Here is a 17,270-nt window from a genome sequence, read left to right as displayed (position 1 = left end):
AAAACTTTTGGATATTCTGGGGCAATTAGACATTTGTAGAGAAGAACAGTAATGGATGAAATATAAATACGATAGACTTAATGATGAAGGAAAAATAGTAAACAAAGAAGTTCCCCTATATGCCATAGAGTGTGTCAGCATTCTGATTCTTGGCAACTAATGAGTGTGAATGTTAATTGCCTGATGTCATTCAGGTGCTGTTCAATGGTGTGAATCTTCAATAACCAATAGCATTTGCATCTTGAGCCTAAAGCTCTAGCAGGATTCGAACTCTCAACCTAACACCAGCACTAGGCATTATCCCACTGAGCCACTGACAATCCTACATATTAGGCAGTCACATTCACATGGTGAAAATGTGTGTTGGCAAACACACAACATCAAGAAAATTCCTAGCATACATTTGACAATAGAATTAAGGGCTTTATAAAAAAAGAGTACAGATCTGAAAATGTGCACTGTTAATGGTATCCACCTAATGATGGTTGTATGGTTGTTATTCAAGAAAAAAAAAATACTCATATAGGAGGATAGGTGATCTAGGAAAAAAGTGGTCTAACTTTATTGGCCTATATCTCTGAAATGGAACAAAATATCAAAATTCTGAGCAATGCTGCTCGGACCCCTAATAAAACTTAAGAACAATAAGTGTGCTTGCAAGCACACTTAATTATACAGTTATACTTGCCTTGCACGACAAGTCCTGACTAGTAGCTGTAACGTTATAGTGTGCCAACCTCCACAACCCAACAGTATTCTTAACAGTATTCTATTCTAGTATGCTAACCTCCACAACCCAACTGAAGGAACTCTAGGGGGCGATGTGGGTCGAGGTAGAGTGAGTGTGTGGCGAGCAGGCAGAGCCTCGGTCAGAAGGCTCAATGGTATGGAGTGATGACACGGAGATGGCAGGTTTCGGTGCAACACAAGTTAACTTTATTTGAGTTTCAATTCATCTGTTCTTTTGTTCTTTACTTGTATGTGTGCTGCATCAAAGAGGAAACAAACAGAACATGGAGTAATCAGTGAAATGGGGTAAATCAGTACAGATCCCAACTCACAAACAAACCAATTGACATTTGAACAATAAACTGAAATCATATGGCTATATAAGGTACAACAAAACAATACTTGTCATCCCAAGTCAACCAACATCACCTAATCATCTCTCACATGGGACTCCAACACACCAAACCAACAAACAAAGACCTTAACTTTACACATGATGGCAGAGCTACTCTACAAACTGATAAACATCACAAAAGTCATAGTGAGGGTGATTAAAGTGATGACTTACGTTAACTCAAAGACGCACACAGAGCAGGACACACTGGAGTGCTGGGTTGAGATGAACAAAAGAGCGAACTGAGGGCGAGCAAACAATTTATCCTGGTCTGAGCCCCTGCTCCGGAGCTACAGGGTTTCCCAGCAGGTAAACTTTGGAAAGATTTGCAAAGATTTGGAAAAGATTTTTGAAAGACTACAGTCTCAGACCCTCTCACATCTAAAGACAAGTAGTAGAGTTTTAAGTCACAGACTATGATTTTTCAATGACTAGGGATCTTGCAGGGTCACTATTTACAAGACTGCAACACGATTCCTTTAAATTATTACCCATTGTGCAATAGATAAACAGGAACTGAAAATTATAGCCTACTAAACTCAAAGTCGTATTTTCGTGTTTCTGCAGCATTGTTTCATGCGTGACATCCTTAACCGATATAGAGTTGTTCTGTCAAGTGGAAGAGCCGACTAAATATGTATAAGAAATGACAAATATTATAAGAATAACAAATAATTATAGGCTACAGCTTATAATTATACAGTAATACTTGCCTTGCACTACAAGTCCATATTGACAAGTAGCTGTAATGTTATAGTGTGTTAACCTCCACAACCCAACAGCATTCTATTGTAGTATGCTAACATTAACAACCCACTAATGCTTCAAGTGGGATTTGAACTCTCAACCTAAGGATCACCAGTACAAGGCATTATCCCACTGAGCCACTGTCAATCCTACATGTTGGCCAGTCACATTCACATGGTGAAAGTGTGTATTGGTAAACACACAACAAGAAAAACTCCAAACATGGAGGGGCAATTAGACATTTGTAGAGATGAAAACTAATAGATGAAATATAAATATGATAGACTTAATGATGAAGGAAAAATAGTAAACAAAGAAGTTCCCCTAAATGTCAGAGTGTCTCGGCATTCTGATTCTTGGCAACTAATGACTGTGTATGTTGATTGCCTGATGTCATTCAGGTGCTGTTCAATGGTGTGAATCTTCAATAACCAATAGTATTCGAGCTAGAGCCTAAAGCACTAGCAGGGATTCGAACCCTCAACCTAACAAACACCAGCACTAGGCATTATCCCACTGAGCCACTGACAATCCTATGTATTGGGTAGTCACATTCACATGGTGAAAATGTGTGTTGGTAAACACACAAGAAAAACTCCAAGTATACATTTGACAATAAAATGAAGGGCTTTCCTGAAAAAGTACACCTGAAAACTTTTGGATATTCTGGGGCAATTAGACATTTATAGAGAAGAACAGTAATGGATGAAATATAAATATGATAGACTTAGTGATGAAGGAAAAATAGTAAACAAAGAAGTTCCCCTATATGCCATAGAGTGTGTCGGCATTCTGATTCTTGGCAACTAATGAGTGTGAATGTTAATTGTCTGATGTCATTCAGGTGCTGTTCAATAGTATGAATCTTCAATAACCAATAGCATGTGCATCTTGAGCCTAAAGCTCTAGCAGGATTCTAACTCTCAACCTAACAAACACCAGCACTAGGCATTATCCCACTCAGCCACTGACAATCATACACATTGAGCAGTCACATTCAAATGGTGAAAATGTGTGTTGGCAAACACACAACATCAAGAAAATTCCTAGCATACATTTGACAATAGAATTAAGGGCTTTATAAAAAAGAGTACAGATCTGAAAATGTGCACTGTTAATGGTATCCACCTAATGATGGTTGTATGGTTGTTATCCAAGAAAAAAAAAAATTACTCATATAGGAATATAGGTGATATAGGAGAAATGGGCTGAGTGGTCGAACTTTATTGGCCTATATCTCTGAAATGGAACAACGTATCCAAATTCTTTTGATAACTTTTGTGAGGCTTTGTCTAAACATTGTCTGTGAGAATTTTGGTGAAGATTTGATAATTTTTGAAGCCTGTGAAACTTTTTATGATGTTTGACTTTTCTCTGAAATTGTGGCAAAAGTAAACATTTGTAGACCATAAGACCAGGGCCAAAAAGATGCATCTGAGTTTAGAGATTAATATTCTGAAAGAATTTTGAGTCTAGGTGAATTTGGTAAGGAGAAATAAGCATAAGAGTTTTGGAGTTACGGTTTAGGCTGCAGTATGACTTTTACAGAATTTTGGCAAAAAAATGAACGGTACAGAAACAATAGGGGTCCTGCAGCTACGCTGCTCGGACCCCTAATAAAACTTAAGAAGAACAATAAGTGTGCTTTGCAAGCACACTTAATAATAAAACTTAAGAAGAACAATAAGTGTGCTTGCAAGCACACTTAATTAGTTACTAGAGAAAGTAACTTTTGAGTTACTTTTAAGTCTGCTTTTAAAATGTCAATATGAACAGTACTGAACAGTCACACACACACAATAAACCTAATTTTTGGACCTATTTATTGTAGTTTCAACGGGCCTTCAAATCAATAGCCTTGTGCATGAGTTCTCAAACTTTTTCCGACCCCAAAACATTCTACAATGCATGAAGGCTTCCCTGACCTTGTTTTGCGCCACCCTCACCATCTAGGTGGTTTGATAGATATGTACAGTACACTGCCTACTGCTTGCCTTCTACTACTAGTAGTAGTAGTATGCATGGTGGTGCACTGACACTGAATTCTGCAATATAGTAATAAGTTATTTTTATCATTATTATTGCAATCCTTCTGTAGGCTACATGGAATGAGTTCAATGGGATGTAATGTGAAACAATGTTAAATGGCCTATTTTCAAAGCAGTTATTGTCTGCTCACACACACATACCTTAGGTTATCCTCATCCTGCTTTGAACACAGTTGTATTATATAGCATTTTAAGCACCAGCAGTTTGGGAAAAGCCTGCGCTGCACAAGTGCTGACCTACTGAAATAAATTCTAATGCATCTGAGAGTTTGGGATTGTCGTGCACTATGCAGAAGGTTACTCTTCAGCTGATAAGGTGTTCCAGAGAGAAGTTGCATGTTCCGTCGCAGACAAATGAACCCATAACACCATGGACGTCAATTCCGATGTAAACATACTGTGCAAATAACTCAAGTTGCTTAGTACGTACGGTAGGCTATTTGGAGGTTTCTTTATCTGGTAAGTGAAATCTGCATTTTCCTCTCGAGTTAAATGTGTGATTGCTTGTGTCAAGGCTATATATAGGCTACTGTAGCCTATTGGTGTTGTGGCGTGGCTATGTTGTAAGAATGAGGCTTTTGCGCAATAGGCGGAAAAGAGCGGAGATAAACAACAAATGCGCTTTTACTGTGGAGCTTACCAGATGGAAACGAAAGGGAAAAGGCTTTTAGGATGCCCATTTAAATTGTAGCCTAATGCACTCTTGTGTGTTTTAGCATAAATCCGAAATAAGGAGGAATGTGAGGAGGTTATTAACTGTAAAGAATGCATCTGCAATCTAAACATGAAACACAATCGCTGTAAACACAGCTAAGGTCGGGAGACAAGCAGCAAATGTGCATCTTGTCTGCAGTCGTTCATTCAAGATCAACAGAGTAACGCAAGTAACGAACTCTTTGAAATTTCAGTAATTGTAATTGCGTTACTGGATTTACAAAAATACTTAGTTACATGCTCGTTACCACTAAAAGTAGTGGAATTACAGTAACGCGTTACTTTGTAACGCATTACTCCCAACACTGGTGCTCACACAGTTTAGTAAAATGAGCACACAATATACTAAATTGTGCAGACAATATAGAAATAAAAAATAAATAAAATGAGACCACAATTTACTAAAATTCTCTAGATACACAGATATATATTGCAATGACACTTCCTGGGCTCCGTACTACTTAAGGAGTTACAAAGAATTTTTATTAGAACTCACAAAATATTTATGAATTTATATTTCCAGCATAGAACTGTTACAACTTAAAAATAATCACAATTTCACTTCAAACAGGGGATGCAAAAATGTGCTGCATATGATCTCTTTACACATTTACAAATTATGTATAAGAGGTGAGGCTAATTTCAACCATGAACCAAGGGAAAGCTAAACTGGGCCCACTTCCCCGAAAGCATCTTAAGCCTAAGAGCGTCATAAAGTCCCTCTTACGAACATCTTAAGATTTGCCAACTGTTTCCCGAAACCATCATAGCTTAAGAGCGTCGTGAAAACACTCGTAGATCTACGAGTGCTCCAGAGTACTCGTTACCGGCTAAGAGCGTCTTAACAGTAGCCTACTTCTCACTGAGGTCACCAACAGGACATACAGAGGAATTACAACTTAGAATACATAATCCAACTTACGTTCCAATTCTTTATTGTGTTTACCTGTGATGAATCAGATTTTAGCGTGCAAAATAGCCTACATTTAATGGTCATAATAATGTGATGAAAAGTGGACAAAAATGCAATCAAGTTATGAAACGAGACGTTGCCAGAATAGTTTGACATTATCTTTGCTAAGTGAATATTTTATTAGGCCTATGAGGTAAAAAGCAGAGAAAGCAACATGTGGTTTAGTCTGTAGCCTACTGCATCAAAATCTAAGCCTACACATTTCCTCTCTTTCTTACTCGACTTCTTTCTTATCTTCAAACGTGTTCTTAAGTGACACCGCGAGAAATTATTGCATGGTGCAACAATCTAATCTTAAAATAATTACAATTATTTATGTCTCTGTGTGGTATATAACCTACTTGGGATGCTTACATGCAGATGTCAAAGTGTTTCTATTTTCGTATTGATGTGAATTAATGTGTAGATCCGAAGTTTAAATGGTAGGCCTATAGCTGTGACGTGCAGTCACCTGACATCACCGTCAAATCAGAGGATATTTCAGAACTATTAACGTGGACAGCTCCCCTTAAGAGCAGTGCACGCGCGTTCACGCTACGAGCATGTTCGGGAAACAGTCGGAAAAACCAAACGAACGATCGTAAGATGAATCGTAGAAAACCCTCTTAAGAGCGTGTCTCCGTCGTTATCGGGGAAGTGGGCCCTGGTTAGTCTTTGTATAATACTCCTGGGTGCAGTGAATATCACTATTCACAGTATTCAGTAAATGTTTACAAAGACCATAATCATAATATACTTGGGGGCTCTCAATATTCAACTATGCTGACTTGACCCAAAAGAATGAGAGGGAATGACTATACTTGAATTGTATGGATGGAGCACCGTGCTACAGAGAATCTCAGGGGAGTGACCTGTGAGAGATAAGGAACTAAGTGTGCACAATCACTGAGGCTATGAAAATGTACAGAGGCTGGGGTGTGACGTCTTATAGTAGACAATAGCCAAGCCTCTTGCTACTGTAGGTATTTAGAGAGTAATTATTTATAGGTTTCCCAGATTCCATTACAACAGTTTTTTTTATGTTTGTTTGTTTTCTTTTGTTTTGTTTTGTCTGACGAACAGGAATGATGGGCAGGGAGCATCTTTTCGTATGAGATGGAGCATTAAATGGCCAGTATCCTCACCTCCTCACTCAGACAACTAGGACACTCAGAGAGGACAACAGGGTCACATTATACTCAGTGGCCTATTGACATAAAGGATTTTTCACCAAGGACTAAACTTTACAGGTAGGCTCTTGGTTGTCATTTTTAGAGAGACATACTAAATGTTTTATAAGACATAAGACATACAACTTTACATTACTTTCGAATGGTCAAATTTTTATTTTTAGATAAAGTTATTTGGCATGGAAAATAAATACTCAATTACTCAAGTTGGTAAACTCTTAAATTTCAACCAAATGGTTTACTCATAACACTATTTTATTTCTGATAACTTATTTGTAATGAATGTACTGTATTGATTTATTTAATGATCAATTTGAGTTTGTAGAAATGTTTTTATACAGACACACACACATACACACACAAGAATATTTTGGTGCTTGTGGTGCTGGTGTCTTAATTGGTAATGTTGGTATTGTATACATTGTGGTGTATTGTAACCATATCTTTCTAATTTCAGACAAACTGATACACATGGCCATCTATATGCTGTCCATAGGTCAGTGATATTTCTTGACCACTTTTTAATTCATTAACTTAATCTATCTGATCCATGAAACTATGGTATAGAAAAATGTGTTATAATAATAATAATAATAATAATAATAATAATGTGTTAATATTGCCTGAAGGCAGGAATAGAAAAGACTTTCCTTTTGTTACTTTTCTCTGTGTGACCGTTAAAGACATTGAACTTATCTCTGGTAAATTAGCATTGGCAACCTCCCAAAACACTTTTTTTACATAGTTGGCAGCTGTTAGGGCATTCCTACAATCTGGACCAACCACTTCACTAGGTGCGTTTTACACCTTTGTGTCAGGGTTGCAGTATGGAGAGCTGGACCGAGGCACACTTAAACTTGAAAACAGGAATCTTTAATGCGAATGCACACTACAAACGAAACAACATCAATGACCGACAGGGGACTGAGGGGAGACAGAGGGTTTAAATACACAGGGGTTAAACAAGGCTAACAAGGCACAAGTGGACAAGAAACAAGAGACAGGTGAACACAGGGCTGGAAATCATAATTAAACTAGCAGACTAATAATGAGGAACAGGTGAGGGGCGGAGACACAGGGAACTGAGACATGGCAAGACAAACAAAGGAGCACATGGCTGACAGGAACTAAAACACAGGGACAGGAAGTAAACACAGGAGCACATGGCACAGGAGGTAAACAAAGGAGGGACAGGGAACACAGGATCGTTACACTTTGTATACACAGTTGTAAGCACAGAGAGTAAAATTTGAAGATGACCTCAGGCTCTATTATGATGGTCAAAAGCGTATTCTCATCATGACGCAAAGCATATTCCTATTGTACACTCAAGTTTTTCGCCCTGCCCGTCTCTTTTATTGAGCAATGCATTCAGGGGTATGGCAATTAATGACCTTAGGTGTGGTCTTGGCACATTATCTAAAAATCGCTATTTTACACTATCTAAAAAGCATTACGCCACTGACCAAGAAAAACCTTGTCTATAGTGAAAGGCGCATGTTAAGCACAGCTGAAGACACACTGTCACAAGATGTAAGCAGCAACTCCTCTGCAGGATAAATGTCCTTAGGTTTTTTATTCAGTTATTTGAATATTATTGGGGTAAATGACACAACGATAAAGTTAGTTTCACTTTGCCAATGAGTTCAAATAGTAGATGAGTGCAGATGCGTATAGGCTATACTCTGCTAGATTTTAGTAGGGGAATGCCTGTTCCAAACGGTATTGCGTGCAAGCAGATTCCTTCAAATGCCTCGCTGACTATCAAAATACCGATGCTCTGTTTGAAGTTGCGCCCAAAACACACCCATGACTGATTAAGAAACATAAGAACTGCCTTGTTGCATTTGATAAGAAAACCACCCCCAATGTGGACTGAACAAACCCCTAAGCTATTCGCGAGTGACAATGCGCTTTAGATGGCCGAGATAGGGCCCCTCAGGGTTTGACACAGAGTTATGTTCTCACTAGTTCTGGATTCATGGACCATTTAGCTGCCAACTTTAATTGTTAAAAATATGTGTTCTGCACGGTTGGAAAAATGTAATGTGCTATAGTTTTACTACTTTAGATAAGCATAGCAGGCCTAAGACTTGTGCCATAATATCAAGTACACCTAGCTGTCTACCTCCAATGCTTGTCACCCTTCAATACTTTGATTGACATTATGTGGTCAATGTCCTCTGTCCCCTATTTCATCCTGATGTATTTTTTTTAATTTCCATCAATAAGATAACTAACTGATTACTTCTTTCTGTGCATGTCTTGCCCTGCTACTAATGTGTTTTCCCATCAAGGGTTTACCAAGCCAGTGCAACTCCAACATTGAGTTCTACAGCAACCTAGAGCGGTCACACCTATTGCTAAGAGAAAGAGGCTCTCGCACTGCGTTAGACTCCAGAAACAATGGTCACACAGAGAATGGCCTGCTTGAGGAGGATTCTGAATTCATATTGGTCACTCCAACAAGCAAGTTCAGCCCCAAAAGTGAATTGCATGACCTTGTCTCAAAGGAGGAAGGCCTATCTACCAAGAAAAAGTCTTCAGACACCCTGTCACGATTCCGGCGGGAAAATGTAGAGGAGGGTTCAGGCCAATCAGAAGGTAGCCAATCAAATATTTCTATACAAGTAAACTAAGGTGTTCATTTCCTAAGATACCCTCGTGCTTGTCAGTTTTTATTCTGTTTGCATTTATTTGACTGAAAATGCAAATAAATGTACACTCATAAAAGTGAAAGTAGAAATCACACTGAAATTACTTTTTTGTTTTTCAGGCACAACAACAACTACAACAACAGCAGCGCCAACGACGACAACAACAGCATTACCAACGACAACAACAACAACAGCAGCGCCAATGACGACGACAACAACAACAGCAGCACCAACAACAACAACAGCAGCGACGACGACGACGACGACAACAACAACAGCAGCACCAACAACAACAACAACAACAGCAGCACCAACGACAACAACAACAGCAGCCCCAACGACAACAACAACAGCAGCCCCAACAACAGTGACAACAACAACAACAGCTGCACCAACGACAACAACAACAACAGCAGCACCAACAACAACAACAGCAGCACCAACAACAACAACAGCTGCACCAACGACGACAACAACAACAGCAGCACCAACGACGACAACAACAACAGCAGCCCCAACAACAGTGACAACAACAACAGCAGCACCAACGACAGTGACAACAACAACAACAGCTGCACCAACGACAACAACAGCAACAGCTACACCAACGACAACAACAACAACAGCTGCACCAACGACAACAACAACAACAGCTGCACCAACGACAACAACAGCAGCACCAACAACAACAACAGCAGCACCAACAACAACAACAACAACAGCAGCACCAACGACAACAACAACAGCAGCCCCAACGACAACAACAACAACAGCAGCCCCAACAACAGTGACAACAACAACAACAGCTGCACCAACGACAACAACAACAACAGCAGCACCAACAACAACAACAGCAGCACCAACAACAACAGCTGCACCAACGACGACAACAACAACAGCAGCACCAACGACAACAACAACAACAGCAGCCCCAACAACAGTGACAACAACAACAGCAGCACCAACGACAGTGACAACAACAACAACAGCTGCACCAACGACAACAACAGCAACAGCTGCACCAACGACAACAACAACAACAGCTGCACCAACGACAACAACAACAACAGCAGCACCAACAACAACAACAGCTGCACCAACGACGACAACAACAACAGCAGCACCAACGACAACAACAACAACAGCAGCCCCAACAACAGTGACAACAACAACAGCAGCACCAACGACAGTGACAACAACAACAACAGCTGCACCAACGACAACAACAGCAACAGCTGCACCAACGACAACAACAGCAACAGCTGCACCAACGACAACAACAACAACAGCTGCACCAACGACAACAACAACAACACCAGCACCACCAACAACAACAGAAGCCCCAATGACAACAACAACAGCAGCAGCACCACCAACAACAACAGCTGCACCAACGACGACAACAACAACAGCACCACCAACAACAACAACAGCTGCAGCGCCAATGACAACAACAACAGCAGCACCAACGACAACAACAACAGCAGCACCAACAACAACAACAGAAGCCCCAATGACAACAACAGCAGCAGCACCACCAACAACAACAACAGCTGCACCAGCAACAACAGCTACACCAACGACGACAACAAAAGCAGCAGCGCCAACGACGACAACAACAACAGCAGCACCAACAACAACGACAACAACAACAACAACAGCAGCAGCACCAACAACAACAACAACAGCAACAACAGCATCTCCAATAACCACGCCACGTTACATAGTTGCAATGAGCTTTGTGATGACCAAAACCTACATTGCTGATTACAGCAACCCTCAAACTGAAGCTTACCAGACGCTAGCTGCTTCCATTGTTAGCTGGGTAAGGCTAATTTACAATTATGGTTTCAGTCAGTGAAAGTAATTTGATTTACCTAAAATACAAAAACTGTGTTTCCTTTGAGAATAAGACATTCAATCAGACATATAATAAGACAGATAATATTGTCTTTAATGCTATAAGATTGGATTCGTTCTCACTATAGCCTAATGATAATTCTGTGTTCACAGTCCACACCAATCTACTTAGCGAAATATGGATCAAGGTTCTTCCGAGTTGTTGTCAAGTCGCTGAGGTAAGTTAGGCCCTACTAATTTTCTCCAGCAACAACCAGTTATTTTGCATATATGGTAATGGCCATTGCTATGATCAAAGTTGACCGTTCACCAAACACGTTCATAATGAGTTTTATTTTCTCTCTTTTTATAAAAAAGGCCGTGGCCCGTTATCGCGCAGACAACACAGAGGCAGAGATGGATGTGGAGTTTGATCAGTCTGTACCAGACACTGTCCCTGACACAAGGGAGGTGCTTGAGCAACTGAAAGAGGAGCCCAGCCCCGCCAACCTGTCTGTGGACACAAGCACCATCTCTGTTCTCCGTGAGTTTCACTCGTTTTTCAACAAATCTAAGTATCAAGCAACAGATGATCTTATCTACAGCATTGTATGCTCTCACACACACACACATGTACAATCACCACAGATTATTTTGTTTCACAGACGAGCCACAGCTGATTGCCAATGTTCAGTTCACCACCACCAATGAGTCTTCTGCCATTACTCTGGTCGCTGTCAACTCAACTGCCTACCGTGATACAACATCCAAAATTAAATCTGAGGTGAGTGTTATAATGAATTTATGACAAAATAAGAGATTGCATTGATTATACAATGTTTGTCTGGCAAAGGTATGAGTTAGTTAAGTCTAGGTCTAAAGTATATAGGTTACATATAGGCCAATGCATGGTTGAAATCTTTCTAACAAGTACAAATGGAAATCCAATACAAGTTGAAATCATTCTAACAAGTTTAACTCATTTTAAATTGTTGCGTAACGATTCGGGTCACAAGTGGTTATTTCGATTGTAATCGTTGAATTTGGCTATATTAACATTACTTGGTCTCTTTTCACTAGTCGCTTGCAGTCTGAATGAAGTTTAACTTGTTGTTTCCCCTTTTTCAGCTGGAGCCCTTCTTTCTGGAAGATTACTCTACAAACTTTGTCTCTTTGAACCCCACAACATACACATAATTATCTTTTAATGATCTTTCATTGATATTGTATAGATATGCTATCCCCAAAATATACACAAGTAACAGTTATGAACCCAATACCCATTAATCATTATAAACACATTCATAAGGATGCTATAAAGCATTCATAACACCTCATAATTATTGACATAACTAGATGTACCGCATAGCGGTACAAAATATGACCGCCGCTCAGTCCTGTACATCCGTTCCGCGAAAATAAATCACACTTCAATTTGTCTCCATATTTTACTCCATCCCCCACTCTTGAAACTTTTGTGTATGCTTGTTTGGCATGCCTGAGTGTGTGTGCGGCTGCACAGAAAGAAGCCTACTGGTGCTGAAAAGGTGAATAGATTGTAGAATAGCCAAAGAAGATGTAGCATTGTTATAAAATCTTTAAAATCTCTAAACAATCACAAGTAGGGCAGTTCATCACAGTTCATCCATTGCAACTGAAAACTTACACCTGTAGGCTAGGCCTACATTGTAAAAGCAAAAGGTATCAGCATAATGTTATTTATTTATTTGTTTGTTTGTTTGTTTGTTTATTTATGAACAAAAACATCTCTGTCAGTTCCATGCCGTTTTCAACAGCTATCAAAAACAAAGGTCATTTTTGGATGGATGGATTTTTTGTGAATGTTTCTTCTTCTACATAAGATTTTAGTCATCTTTAGTTCATGTAATACTTTATTGTCAATGCACAAATTAAGTAACAGTAGTCTGAAACGTTATTGTTAATGCACAAATTAAGTAACAGTAGTCTGAAACGAAATGCTGTTTTACATCTAACCAGTGGTGCAAAGAACTGACATGTCCAAATGGGCCTTGATTAAATGCCTCGCTAGACTGTTCATACACATTTTAACGGGCCAAAGTTGAAGAGCTGTTGTCCGTTATTGTTCGTGCAAATATAGGCTGATTCATGTTCCCTTGCATTGTGTAACTGAGGTCCATGTCTAGTCTGTCTTTCACCAAACCAAGCTCAATCTTTTAAGAAATCAAAAAATAAATAGCGGGCAGATCAGGCTGGGTTCACCCAGCCTAGTTCATAGGCACCCGATATTGTTTAATTTTCCGATTGAGATATCCACGCTCTGGCTATTCTAAATGCAAAAATGCATCAGGGAGTTATGACAAAACTGTAACTAACAAACTAGATCCTAATAGAAAGCTGTTAGCTTCCCTAAGCTACAGGTAGGCTTATAAGGTAGGCCTATTTACAACATAAATTGTCAATAGGCTATGCTGGCGACACAAATAAAATCTCCTTTGGAAACCAATGGCTTACGCCTTACAGTATCAAGCGGACTTAAACTGCCATATCGTGGCGAAAAGTTGTAATAAAATTCACGCAGCTCCATGAGTCAAGGAAAGCGCGAATGAAGTAGCCACTTCTAAATGGGACCCACTACACAGTAGGTGTGTTGCTAAAGCAGCCATAATGAAATGAAGGTGTCATTGTTTGGATACTTCACACACACGGGCTTTTTAATTTCACAGACTACAACTACCAAGCTGGAATCAAAGCACATCGATTCCCCTCTCACACCCTGCACGCACTTAAAACAAAATAAACAGGCGTCTCAGTCTCACGCATGTATAGGCAAAACTGTATCAGACCGGTGTAACGTTGGTAAATCTTCCATTGCACAGAATGATTTTTGTAGCACGTGCAACAAATGACAGTCGAAAGATACAATTACAGTGTTGCTATCAATTTGCTTGGTATAACCGCATTTATAGTTTTCTACAAATGCAATCAATCAAATTGGCCTCCATCACTCAACCAACGCTAACGGTAACACTAGGTCCTTATTGATATTATAAGATTAACGTAGGCCTACCTGCAGTAAAAACCAAGCATGTCCGATAAACATCCTCAGATTTATTTCAGCTTCAAGAAGAAATGGGAATTACATTTCATGTGAACATCATCCTATCCTTATTAGACGTTCTCTGCGGTAAACTAGTCATTGTAGGAAGCGTCCATTGTTCCAACCCACTTTTAACTTCCAACAAAATTACGTCTCACTACAACGATGCGCCATCTAGTGGACAAACGACAACTTATCGCCAATACTGGAAATGCAGCCATGATGATGATGAATATTTATTTTGGCTTTCTTTTAATGCTACTAAATTTGTAATTATGTATTGGACGTTCTAATACCGATAGTAAGTGGGTGCCTGTGTGTGTGTGCATGTGTATATGTGTGCACTGCCATCTACAGGCCAATGAGTGTACAGTCACTAAATGTACACCAAACCTAATTTTTTTTTTAGACCCCCCCATGGATGAAATTCTACGAAACTTGGCATACCCCCAGAGAATGCCAGGTCAATCATACACATAAAATTTGGTGCAGTTCTGAACATCTTAACTGAAGATAGGGGCGATTAAAGCAGAATAATATTGCATTTTCATTTTTTACCGGGGGGGTGCAAATCACAAATGAGTGATTATGGGCCAGATTGATGTGGGCCCTTGAGACCAACATACCATAAAAGATTCTTCATCCTCAGTGCCACGGTTCAGGTAGTTATTTAGGTGCTTTTTTTGCGGTTCGGGGGGCCCAGCAAGGGGGGGGAGTGGCCCCCGGGGACGAAACGAAATTTTTCCATAAAAGTCTAGTGGGGCTACATACCCACCAAATTTCATGTGCCCCGGTGGTTCGGTGTCCCGGGTATCGTTGACCAAAAATTCAGGAAGTAGATGACGGGGGAAAAAAAAAAAAAAAAAAAACTTTGACAATCCCTATATAACCGCTTCGCTAGCTTTGCTAGCGGCGGTCATAATTATACATAACTTGTACACACATTCATGACTGGATGGCTAATATGTTATTGTACAGGTTGAACTATCATAATGCTTTTTCTACAACATTGTAATTCAGACTGTAGTAATAGATATTTTAGTGATGATCATAATGCATTTGGAATTTTTAAATTATTTTATGAATGTGTTTATAATCTTTTATGGATACTGAGTGTTATCAACAAACAATAAACATGAAAGTAACACTAGCATCAATGTTATTTTGACATGTTCTGAATTTATATTCAAATAAATTCCCCGATTGATTGTACTTAGTTGCTACTTGGTGTCAACCAATCAAGTGAAGCCCTACTAATTAACCGCTGTTTTTTTCCTTAGTGATGGGACAGTTTACCCCAGTGGTCCCCAAACTACGGCCCGCCACCTCATTTTAGGTGGCCCCCCAAAACATGTCTGTGGTATATAGGATCCGGCCTGCACGGGAGTACGACATCGTCAAACTATAACCTAACTATAATTTCCCCCATTCATTCTCTATGCCGGGTCTTAACAGTACACATGTAATATTCTTTTTGTCCACTGGTGGTTGTTTAGGCGCTGTTTCACGTTTGCCATCGAAAGCGGAATGAAATGTATAGTAGGCCTACCTGCAAACTATGTAAGAGGCCTCTGCTGACTGCATCCGTGCTCAAAGTATTCTAAAAATGTATCAATTAATTGTTTATAACTAACTAACTTCTATTCAAGTCATAATTCCGGAACTTTCTGGAACTGGAAATGTGCATACAGAGTTCACAAAGTTCTCATCAGGTGAGTGAAAGTTAGAATGGTGGTCATTTCAGATGTTTCTGCCCCCACTTCATAAAACTCATAGTTTGAGAACTTTAAATTATTTGTAGGATATTGCTTGTTCACAAATTGAGCTGTGTAGCCTATGCAAAGTTCAGAGTTCAAAATATACTTTTGGGACTCCCTGCTTATAGTTTTGAGTGCTATTATTATTATTTCATTTGAGCTACATTTTACACTGATATGGCATGATGGCAATATAAACACAGATAACAATGGTATTAAATTGCATTAGCCTATAGATTAAATGTAATGGAATATTCAACTAAGGTAGACTGCCTTTGTTCACAGCGCTAAGCTATTTATGGTTACTGATATACTCCGAGTCTCTGGCCCTCTCTTAGAGCCAGGCATAGTGAGCTGGCCCTCGGAAGAAAAAGTTTGGGGACCACTGGTTTACGCAAACTCCTATGTAACCCAATCAAACCTCTACTTCACATACAACGCCACATTACCAAGTGCAACCGCTATATACAACACCATGGTGCGAGCAGCAGCAAGTGGCAACCTGACTATTAACATTGTCTCAGTAAATGGCACAGGTGAGTTTATTTGAACACTATATCCAATCCAATCATTTCTTAACTGACAGCCACCTCTAATTTCTTTGTGAGTGCTATATGGAGATATTTGGTGCCAGCGGTCTAGATTTCTAATGTGACTGCATCTCTTCTTTGTGAAACAATGCTTGTTGTCAAATATTTTTTTAACTTATCTACCAATATTGCCCTGCCTAAACCATTAATGGGTGTTATTACATCGTGTTCTCGTCTGTCCTATTATGTGAACAAATGACGTTTTTACCTAATCTGGGTGTTGTCCACCTAACATTGTCCACCTAACATTGTTTGTCGCCCTGCAGCCATCAGCTCAGGAGACATCACCAGCAGGATCAGTCTTGGAACCACCTTCAGCCTCACCCTCCTGGCCATCATTGCCACGCAGTCCTGGTAGACGCCCCGTGTGCCTGCCTCCCCCCCCCCTCCCCCCCCAATACTCCCCATCAACTCCCCATGAAGGAAATGTTTCCACTTTTGACGTTTGACGGGCATTACATTTGCACAATCCTGATCGACTGAAGGCCTGTAAACAAAGGAAACAGGGTTGCAATGGACTTTGTTTTTATTGAAATAACCAATAGTAGGATTTTATACTGTATAATTGATTATG

The 17,270-nt window shown here is 39.7% G+C and overlaps 1 long non-coding RNA gene across 1 annotated transcript; it reads left to right on the top strand.

Annotated features, from left to right (window-relative positions):
- The first annotated feature begins 15,476 nt into the window (after positions 1 to 15,476).
- LOC143127985 (uncharacterized) lies at positions 15,477 to 17,086 on the top strand. The gene is made up of 4 exons (XR_012987763.1): positions 15,477 to 15,909; positions 15,999 to 16,061; positions 16,560 to 16,642; positions 16,963 to 17,086. It is a non-coding gene; the product is annotated as an uncharacterized LOC143127985 (long non-coding RNA).
- Positions 17,087 to 17,270: the final 184 nt, after the last annotated feature.

The sequence above is a fragment of the Alosa pseudoharengus genome, unplaced genomic scaffold (genome assembly GCF_046254945.1).
Source record: "Alosa pseudoharengus isolate Yale_2024_CS ecotype anadromous, Long Island Sound unplaced genomic scaffold, YU_APseudo_1.1 YU_APseudo_1.1_scf_17, whole genome shotgun sequence".
In the NCBI taxonomy this organism is placed as follows: domain Eukaryota; kingdom Metazoa; phylum Chordata; class Actinopteri; order Clupeiformes; family Clupeidae; genus Alosa; species Alosa pseudoharengus.
The sequence above is the reverse complement of the archived record's forward strand: the minus strand, read 5'-3'. Positions and strand labels throughout refer to the sequence as shown.